Genomic DNA, 7,869 nt, shown 5'->3' on the forward strand with positions numbered 1-7,869 from the left:
TAATTCATATGGAGTTTTTGATAGGGATGGTCTTATTAGGACTCTATTCATGATGTAGCAAGCCGTATTTATGGCTTCGGCCTAAAAATACTTAGGTAAACTATGTTCATTTAACATTGTTCTTACCATTTCTTGTAAGTTTCTATTTTTTTTTTTCAACTATTCCATTTTGTTGGGGATTCCTCGGAGTGGAGAAGTTGTGATTGTATCCATTAACTTCACAAAAATTTTGAAAGTCACAGTTTTGAAATTCGCCACCGTGATCACTCCGAATTGATGAAATCATGAAACCTTTTTCGTTTTGAGTGAGCTTACAAAATTTAGAGAAACACTTGAAACAATCACTTTTGTGAGCTAAGAAATAGGTCTAAGTGTATATAGTATAGTCATCCACAATTACAAACGCATATTTGCTTCCCCCTAGACTTGTCATGTCAATTGGTCCAAATAAGTCCAAATGAATCAATTGTAATGGTCTAGTGGTGCTAATTTGAGTTTTTGGTTTGAAACTAGTTTTTATTTATTTACCTTATTGACATGCATCGCAACTTTGTCCTTAATAAACTTTATATTTGGAATTCCTCGCACTAATTCTCTAGATGAGATCTTAGATATTAGTTTCATGCTTGCATGGCCTAGTCTCCTATGCCAAAGCCAAGCATCATTATTTAAATCGGAGAAGCACATTTCATTACTTAGTTCATCAAGGTTGATGGTGTAAACATTATTTTCTTTTAATGCAATCATAGTTATGTTATGATTTGGTTTTTTAATAATACACATATTTGATTCAAATCTAACGATATAACCTTTATCGCATAATTGACTAACACTCGAGAGATTATGTTTCAATCCATCAACTAGTAAGACATCATCAATAGAAAATTTTAATTTGTTACCTATGGTTCCCTTGCCAATGATTTTGCCTTGGTTGTTGTCTCCGAAGGTGACATACCCTTCTTCTTTGCTAGTGAGCATAGAGAAATGAGATGGATCTCCACTATCTAGATACCATCTCTTGCTCCTAGCTTGTGATGGTGTATGTTTCTACAAGAATGGATTATTTGTATGTACCCATTTTCTTTTGGGTGCCTTAAAAACTGATTTAACTTGTTCATCATATTGCATATAATTGATCATGGTTCCTTTAGGAACCCAAATTAGTTTGTTCGAACTAATTTTCTTGAATGGACATTTATAAGTTTTATGTCCATATTTGCAACAAAAGTTGCAATTGCTTTGGTGCCAAACATGTAAGACGGGGCCTTTAATGAAGGTGGTTGGATTTTGGTGAGGACTTCTCACAAATCCGATTTCACTTCTTTTAGGAACATGACCCTTATTTGTAAGGATCATGTTCAAAGACTTACTACCAACCTCGAATTTCTTCAAGGTATCCTTAAGTAGCAAGTTCTCCTTTTGGAGAGATTCTAGATTATGGCATTTTATACATCGAGCTAAACTATCATGATATTCAGTTTTTAATTTATCGATATCACAAGTGAGACTATCATGCTCCTTTTTTAGCAATTTATATTTTCTACTAATTGTCTTACATTCATCAAATAACTCATGGAAGACATTTAATAATTCGTGATAAGGTAAATCTGCATCAATTAAATCCGTTACCTCTTCTCCGATGGCCATTAGGGCGTAATGAGCAACTTGCTTGGTGTTGGACTCCTCTTCTTCGGACGTGCTTGAATCATCCCACGTTGCCTTGAGCGCCTTCTTCTTTGATGTTCTCTTTTTGGCTTGAGGACAATCGTTCTTGTAGTGTCCCGGTTTTTTGCACTCATAGCAAATCACTTGGTCCTTCTTGTGTTCAAATTTATTTTTTGTATTATTTTTAAATTTATTCTTTCTTAAATATTTTTTAAATTTTTGAGTCAAAAGTGCAATGTCATTGTCACTGTCCTCATCACTTGATGTTCCTTTCAAGTGGTCTTCTTGTGATATGAGTGTCATATCCTTCCTGTTCTTTGGAAGAGGGTTCTCGAGCTTGTCATGAGTTTGACATGTCATTTCGTAGGTCATTAGAGACCCAATAAGTTCTTCAAGAGGGAATGTTTTAAGGTCTTTGGCCTTTTGAATGGTCGTAACTTTTGGATCCCAACTTTTAGGGAGGGATCTTAAGATTTTAGTTACTAGTTCAAAGTTAGTAAAATCTTTACCAAGAGCTTTGAGTCCATTGATGACATCCGTGAACCGGGTATACATGTCTCCGATGGACTCACTTGGTTTCATTCGGAAGAGTTCATAAGAGTGCACAAGGATGCTGATTTTGGACTCTTTCACTCGACTAGTGCCTTCATGAGTGACCTCAAGAGTTCTCCAAATATCAAAAGCCGAATCACAAATTGAAACACAATTAAATTCATTTTTGTCTAGTGCACAAAACAAGGCATTCATAGCGTTTGCGTTTAAAGCAAAAACCTTCTCCGATTCATTCCATTCGCTCATCGGAAGAGAAGATTTTTGAAATCCGTTTTCAACAATAGTCCAAAGCTCGAAATCCATGGATATGAGGAAGATCCTCATACGAGTCTTCCAATAAGTGTAATCCGACCCATTAAACAAGGGTGGACGTGTGATAGAATGACCCTCATGTATACCGGAGTAAGCCATCTTTCTTGGGTATCAAACCAAATATGAGAGTGAGCCTAGCTCTGATACCAATTGTTAGGATCGGAGCGGCACTAAGAGGGGGGATGAATTAGTGCAGCGGATTAAAACGTCGGTTTTGACAAATCTTTCGTATGATAAAAACCGAACTTGAAAAGCTTAACTTGAACATGTGTTCGTAAAGGTATGTAGCAAAGGTAATGAGGAAATAAAGCACGTAAGAAGGTTTGCAGTAATGTAAATAGCAATAATGAAATGCAAACCAAAGATCACGTCGATTTTAAAGTGGTTCGGTCAAATGACCTACATCCACTTGCGAGGCCCCTCTTCGATGAGGCTCCCACCTTCCACTAGCAAATCTCTTGAATGAGAAGGGTAAATACCCCTCTTACAACTTTTTACAAGCGGTTCACTCTCTTACAGATTTTCAGCAAGAAAGAAGGAGGTGAAGACTAGCAAATTAAAAACAAGACTTGCTAAGACTTTTCTAAGACCTTTCTCTCAATCAATTGCTTCTCAAAAAGTTGTAATCTCAGCTGAGATTTGAGGGGTATTTATAGGCCTCAAGAGGAGTCAAATTTGGGCTCCAAAATTTGAATTCTCTTTGGTTCCCGATGCTGGCGGTGCCACCGCCTGTAAGTGTCTGACACTAATAGTGGACTAGCGGTGCCACTGCCCAGCCAAGCGGTGCCACCTCCCAGCTCTCGGGTGCTGGGCGGTGCCATCGCCAGACCCTTCGGTTCACTGATTGGACTTTAAATTTAGCCCAAACCAAGTCTAGTTTTGGGCCCAGTTGGCCCCTAACCAGGATATAAGATTATCTCTTAATCCTAATCCTAATTACAAGTGAACTACATAACTAAAAACATCCTAAGCAAGTTTTCAACTGCAAACGTCGAGTGTTGTTCCGGCGAGCTTTCCGACGAACTTCTTCCGACGGACTCCCAACAAGCTCCCGATCTTGTGATGACTTTAACGAGTAGCCGAGCCTTCTCGGTGATCTCCGTGAACCTCCGACGATCTCTTCGGCGAACTTCCGAAATTTCCGACAGGTTTCCGATTTCTTCTCGGTTGGTTCCGGTAGCATCTCCGACAAATCTTCGGTCTCTTAAACGTCCATCGAACTTGACTCCGGTATTCTTGCTTTATGTTTTCTGCTTATCGTAGTTAATCCTACACACTTAACTCAATAATATGGATTAGATTAATTAACCCATCAATTGATTTTATCATCAAAATCCGAGATTCAACATGAACAAGGGGTTTGATGCTTTCTCAGGAAAATTGAGAGGAAGCATATAGTGCCATACAGTCCTCAATAGAATGAATAGTAATGTGGATGAATACAACTCTTTCAAAGAAAACTAAAGCTTGATCCCAAGTTCAAAAAATATATATTCTCAAGCTATACTGATGGAGTGAAAGGATATTATTATAGGAGACGTTATCTTTATTGAAGATCTACAAAATGATACAAGTGATAGCACATGGATAAAAAGTTAAGAAACAATTGAAGTTAAGGTGAAAAAGGATTCTTCTAAGGTAACATAAGAGCATGATGAATAATTTCAAGACCAAATTAAGGTCGAAGAAGTGTGATGGTCAACTTGTAAAAGGGTACCATTGACTTGACATAAGAAGTATATTTGGGAGAGCAATAGTACATTTTTTTTTTAATAGAGGATGGAGAGTCATTAACTTTCTAAGAGGCTACATATAGTTCAGAAGCTTCTTAGTGAATGATAGTGATATAGAAAAAAATTGAAGCTCTACATAAAAATATAATACGATAATTTGTACCACTACCACAAGAAGAAAAGTTGTTATAAATAGATGAGTCTACAAGATCAAGAGAGATAGCAATAATTAAGTAGAGCATATAATGCACGATTAGTGGTGAAAGGATACCGAGTAGCTTATCTATCTTTTCAACTAATATCAATGCAAGAACAAGTGTATGATTCCTAGAAGCTCTTCCAAGTCAGAAAGAATGTTCTGATTTTAATGATATATATATTTTTTATTATTGACTTTTGATAGCTCGAATAGTTTTAACTTTGATTTACATCTAGAGAAATTAGATATGAAAATTGTATTTCTCCATAGTGAATTTGAAAAAGAGATTTATAAGCTCCAACAAGAGAGTCTTGTTGGACAAAAAAATAATACTTGGTTTGCAGGTTGAAAAAATCTCTATATAAAGCAAATGCCAAAGGTAATAGCAAAAAAAAATGATTCCTTTATCATTAATCTTGGATATAATAGATTCAGTATAAACTTGCCTATTAGAAGATGTTTGATGATGATAATTTTATTATCTTGCTAATGTATATTAACGATATGTTGGTGACAGGTCCCAACAAGACAAATAAAAAAAAAGGTCCTTATCACTTGAAACTATTAACCCCATTAATTGACATAGCAGCTTGAATTTGTACACAATAATTGAGCTTAATGCTTGAAGTCTTAGGCTTATGCATGCCTTTGACTCTCCGAAAATAAAATTTTGGAGAAGATACTTTTCATTCGTGAATGGCATTTCTTCTCTTGGTATGAGAAGTCGTACGAAGAAGATTTGATACATTCGAGGAGGACAATTAATCTAATGACTTGTGGTCCTGAAGCTTTTATTGAATTGGCAGAGGAATGAGAGCTAATTGACGAGCATTCAATATCGTGTTCCATATATGAAGTGTGTCTTTTGGATCACAACCCAAAGATGTTTCCCCACTCACCTTTTTCATAGCCTCTGTTTCGTCCTTCTCGCACGAAGGTCATCCACTCATATTCTATATACATATTCCTACTCAATTTTAATTCTCGTATCAGATTTCCATCAACCACAGTTGAGGCTAAAATGTTTGAACATTTGACTTGGTCGAGGCACGCCAGGCCCATGCAGTAGTGCAATGCATAGGTGACGCGTGAGGGTCCCAATGGCAAGCCACTACGGTGAACCCTCCCCCACAACAAATTAATTTAATATCATAGTGGATCGATGACCCACGTATCAGATATTAAACTGATAAGAACAGATACTACACTTGATCTTAGCCAAAAGGCCGAGAAAGGTATGAGTTTGTCATTTGCAGCAACCCTTTTTTTATACCGCTCCCATCTCAACAGAGAGCCATTGCTAACCAATGTGGGATTATTTGTATACAACGTCTCAATAGAGAGCCGCTTCTTTTATACATTTGACGTTTCATAATCAATTCAATTTGATATGGATCTCTATGCATAAAATGTCTTCATGTATAGTCGAGAGATCTTAGACGATCGATCTTACACAAAAATCAAGATGAGTGAAGTTTCGAATGTGCTCCATGTGAAGTAATATGATAAAATAAAGAAAAAGGGTTGCAAGCTATTACAACCATTTACGTGGAATGAGGTGCATGGTTGCAACCTCCCATGCAAGGTGCGATGTGGAGGAAAGATCTACGGTCTCCCCTTATGCCTATATAAGATGTCAAGATGTAGAAGGAAGGATTCATTCATCTAGTGCAAAGAGGAATATAGAGAAAAGAAAAAAAGAAAAAAAGAAAGAGAAAACAAAAAGTGACAAGAGAGAATTATTTTTGTTCTTTCCTCTTTGGTTTATCCCTTTTGTGAATTTTTATTTTTCTATTTCTCCTATTACAAGATAGAAGATATAGTGTTTCTTCTTGTATTAGAGAGAAATTTTTACTTACATTTTTTTTACCATGAATACATTCTAGTTTGGCTGTGAATATTTCCCTCAACCAATTTAGAATTTTATCGTGTTATCTATTGGTGTTATTATTTTAATTATTTTTTATATTCGATTTTATTACTCTAGATTGATACTATTTATTCACATCCACTTTTACTTTTAGTTTTTATTTTTTTAAATAATAATATAAGAGACAAAGGTTCAAAAAAATTGAAGATTATAGAGTTATTATTCATGATAAATTGGGAGAGTCAATTCAAGCAAGAATGCAAATCAAGTAAAAGTAAAATAATAATAATAAAGTTTTAGATCGAAAAGTTCAATGAAAGTAATTTCTCCCTAAGATGAAGATAAGAGCAATTCTAACAAACGATAATTGTTTGATGGTAATTAAAGACAGATTTAAAGATTTCACAAATGATAAAAAATGAAAGGAGATGGATGACAATACAATTGCTATATTATACCCGATATCAATAGAGAGAGTTTTATCTAGTATCACAATAAAGACAATAACAAAGGAGATCTGAAATACTCTCACAAGTTTATATGAAGCCAAAGTCACTTACAACATGATCTTCTTTAGGAAAATGTTTTACATTCGTCGTATATTGGAATCTATATCGTAATGAATCATATCATTGTTGAATCTTGGATTTTAATGATGAAATTAATTGATAAGTTTACGATATAATGTGCTATTTGAGAAAAGCGATGCAAGACTAACTTCGATCAGAAAAGACAAAATGATTAAAGCAAGAAAAATCAGACATTGGGTCGAAGTTAGAAAATGAGCATCGAGCTGGAAGAATCGGACGTTGCACTAAGTTCGAAAGTTGTGAGAGTCAACTTGTCGATGGATCGAGCGATACGTCAAAGGTTCGGACGATATACCGGAAGTTAGTCAGGGGTTTGGATGAATAAATGACAAGCCAAACAACTTAGATTTACTGTCTTATAATTGTTTAAGTCCTTATTATCGAAGTTAGGTCTTAATTTGAGTTAAATTTGGGTGTAACCCTACTAACTCAATTAGGGGCCAACTAGGCCTGAGTTAGGACTGATTTGGGCCAAGTGAAAGGCTCATTCTACTAGTCATAGATGCCTTATAAGTTAATCACATCAGTAATTACATATGTGACATAACATAGTCTTTTTGTTTATTATTATTATAGTATTCTCTCACTTTATATTGCTTGTTGCATATATTTTGATGTCTATGAATCTGTGCAATAAGAATCGGATTATGACGAGATCATGATAATGAGACTGATTCACCTTTAAACACATACTCTGAATAATCCTAGTCATAGGTTACTCGAGAGGGACATCGAGATAACCGAATAAACTAGTGTACTATATACCCATATATATGATGGAGGTGACTGGTCTCATAGTTACTTGTATAGGGACACCAGGGATACAGTGTAGGTGCTCATTGGAGAATGAGTTCATTGATTGATCCGCTTACGGAATGTTGGATGGTTGATGATACCTCATTGTCAAATAGCAATTCCGTCATCCTAGTAGTGTATCTTATCCTTAGA

At 35.6% G+C, this 7,869-nt stretch overlaps 1 non-coding gene across 1 annotated transcript; it reads right to left on the reverse strand.

The window, feature by feature from the left end:
• Window positions 1-5,503: 5,503 nt before the first annotated feature.
• On the reverse strand, window positions 5,504-5,700 carry LOC135634440 (U2 spliceosomal RNA). The gene has a single exon (XR_010495357.1). It is a non-coding gene; the product is annotated as a U2 spliceosomal RNA (small nuclear RNA).
• Window positions 5,701-7,869: the final 2,169 nt, after the last annotated feature.

The sequence above is a fragment of the Musa acuminata genome, chromosome BXJ3-3 (assembly GCF_036884655.1).
Source record: "Musa acuminata AAA Group cultivar baxijiao chromosome BXJ3-3, Cavendish_Baxijiao_AAA, whole genome shotgun sequence".
In the NCBI taxonomy this organism is placed as follows: domain Eukaryota; kingdom Viridiplantae; phylum Streptophyta; class Magnoliopsida; order Zingiberales; family Musaceae; genus Musa; species Musa acuminata.